Below are 2,746 nucleotides of genomic sequence, written 5' to 3' on the forward strand. Positions count from 1 at the left end.
CTGCCTGGAATGTTCATCTTCTAGGCAAACTTCTCCTCATTCCTAAAGCCTCAGTTCAAATGCCTGCTCCTCTGTGAAGCCCTTCTTATTCCCTTTATCTTTACACATTTACACAATCAATTGTTTCCTCTTCTCTATTCCCATAGCACTTTATAAATAACTTTATTATGGTACTTATCACTTTACATTACAATAATAATGTAATTATGTAATGTAATAATAATAAAAATTCAACATGACTGCATCATACTATGAGATCATGGAGGAAAGAAGAGTCACCTCTGAATCTCCCTCAACTGGTATACTCTCCAGCACTTAGTTGATGACTAATAATTATATGACTGAATGATAAATAAGTGAATAAATGAATTATGTTGCCCTCCATTTAGGACCCATCTCATTTTATGGTGAGTAACCCTTCTTCTGTTGACATGAAGTCTCACTTCAGACACCAGCCTGACTCACAGAAGAGTAGGTGAGTAACAGGTTATTCTCTTTGGCTGAATTTTGTGTCTCCCCAGGTGGTCCAGTTGGAGGAACTTCTGGCAATACGGCACTCTGTGTTTGTGGTGGGCAGTGCTGGCACTGGCAAATCTCAGGTGCTGAGGTCCTTGTACAAGACCTATCAGATTATGAAACGCCGTCCTGTCTGGACTGACCTCAATCCCAAAGCAGTCACAAATGACGAGCTCTTTGGCATCATCAATCCAGCCACACGAGAATGGAAGGATGGTAAGAGTGGGATACCCCTAGGAGAAAGTTCTTGCCATATACTCAGAGCCTGCAGCAGGCTTAAATATAGCAGGGTGATGTGAAGAGAACACTGGACTGATCTGTTTGGGATGAGAGGAGGTGAAAAGAATCAAAGAAAGGAAGAAACTGATTTGGGCATGGAAGGAAACCACAGCTTTTCAGATGTTCTCTTTCCTTGGAGACTCTTCCAACTGCCTTTGAGAGAAGGCACTTAAAAAGGTTACAGCAGGGCAGGCATTCAGCTGTAGTTTAGTGACTCTATAGCACGAGTCATGGAGTCTCTACACTGCTTGGAAATGGGTTTAAGACATGGGTAAGGAGGGAAGGTATGCAGCTCATTCCCAAAGGAGTGGTGTAGTCCAGCATCCCACAGAGGGCACCTCTCGCTATGAGCATTGCCCCATGAGTGATGGGGAGGCTGCTAAAGAAGACTGTCTAGGCCAGGTTCTGTTGATGCTGGTGACATCATTCACCTTAGAAGAGTCCCAGAACCACAGTCTCTTCTACAGCAATTCAGAGTTCTAAACCCATGTGTACTTGATGTTGACTTCGACATCACTTTCAAAGACTTAAAAATCACAGATACATGTTGGAAAAGGTCTCCTGTCAACTAGGAGGGAGCAGAAAAGAAAATGGGAGAAAACTCCCTATGAGCCGATGGGAACCTCTTTCTAGAAAGTCTCAGCTCCCTCCTAACATCTTAATGTCTGACTACATCAGGGTCAAGCTGTCTGGATTTCACTAATTCACGGCCTTCAATCAGAAGTCTAAAATAAAGGGATTTAACAAGCAGCTCTCTAATTTTTATTTTGCTGACTATTAATGAGGCTTAGCTTCTTTTCCTTCTTATTGGTCTTAGTAATTGGCTCTTTTGTAATTTTATTTTTCTCCATAATTTTCTTATCAGTTTTTAAGAGTTTGTTTAATATCAAAGATATTAACCTTTTATCTGTTTATATGCATTACTGATGTTTTTTCTCAGTCTACCATTTGTCTACTGACACTTCTGGCATATTTACCATGCACTTTTTATTTTTATTATTCTTTTCCTAGCTTAATATAACAGACATTTAATTTTTTACAGTTCTGGAGGCCAAGTCCAAAACTGAGCTGTTCGCAGGACTACAATCCCTCCAAAGACTCTAAGCAAAAATCCTTCCTAGTTTCTGGTAGTTGCCATCAGTCCTTGGCATTCTTTGGCTTGTTGATGCATCGCTCTAATATCTACTTCCATCTATACATGGCCTTCTCCCTGAACCATGCACTTGTTAAAATAGGAAATTATGTCTGTCTAGTCTTCTTAGCATCTGGGATTCCTGTTTAGTTAATAGCTCTTTCTAACTTTTAGCTATAGATATAGTATCATAAAGTTGGTACTAAAGATTTTTTTTACATTAACATTTTTTATCCATCTGGATTTATTTTGGGGCTTAGTATGAGACAAAGTAGAGAATCAACTTTATTTCCTCCCAGATGGATAGCTGAATGTGCAAGCACTGTTTATTAAGTAAACTATCCTTTCCTTCTGAATCTAAATACCAGCTTGTCGTATATACTGGGCTCTGATTCTCAGTTGTCTACTTTGTCCCACTCGCCTATTTATCTAATCCTATACTAATGTAATTCTATTTTGGTTATAATTATTTTACAACATTGTAATATATGATGAGGTAAGTTCCTCCTCAATATATTTTTGTAATTTTCTTAGCTAGTCTTAGGCATTTCTTACTCCATATTGAATTTAAGCTCACATAATATAATTTAAACTTTAATTGTGTTGGAATTTTAATTGAAGTTTTGTTAAATAAATACATTAAATATGGAGAAATTAACAAACAAAACTTGTAATGATCATAAATATGTGTTTACTAAACAAGAGAACTTCCAAGTTAATGGACTATATACCATTTTAAAATTTTTAAGAAAACTTAAAAATGGAAATAAAGTAAATTATATTAATAGGTCTTTTTCAAAGTTAGACAGATCTGGTAGA

The 2,746-nt window shown here is 37.4% G+C and overlaps 1 protein-coding gene across 1 annotated transcript in view; it reads left to right on the forward strand.

Annotated features, from left to right (window-relative positions):
* The window catches only part of DNAH9 (dynein axonemal heavy chain 9), a 327,356-nt gene that overhangs the window by 146,553 nt on the left and 178,057 nt on the right, over positions 1-2,746 (forward strand). The gene's annotated exons all lie outside the window — the stretch shown is intronic.

Source organism: Pteropus vampyrus, unplaced genomic scaffold (genome assembly GCF_000151845.1).
Source record: "Pteropus vampyrus isolate Shadow unplaced genomic scaffold, Pvam_2.0 Scaffold44, whole genome shotgun sequence".
Lineage (NCBI taxonomy): Eukaryota > Metazoa > Chordata > Mammalia > Chiroptera > Pteropodidae > Pteropus > Pteropus vampyrus.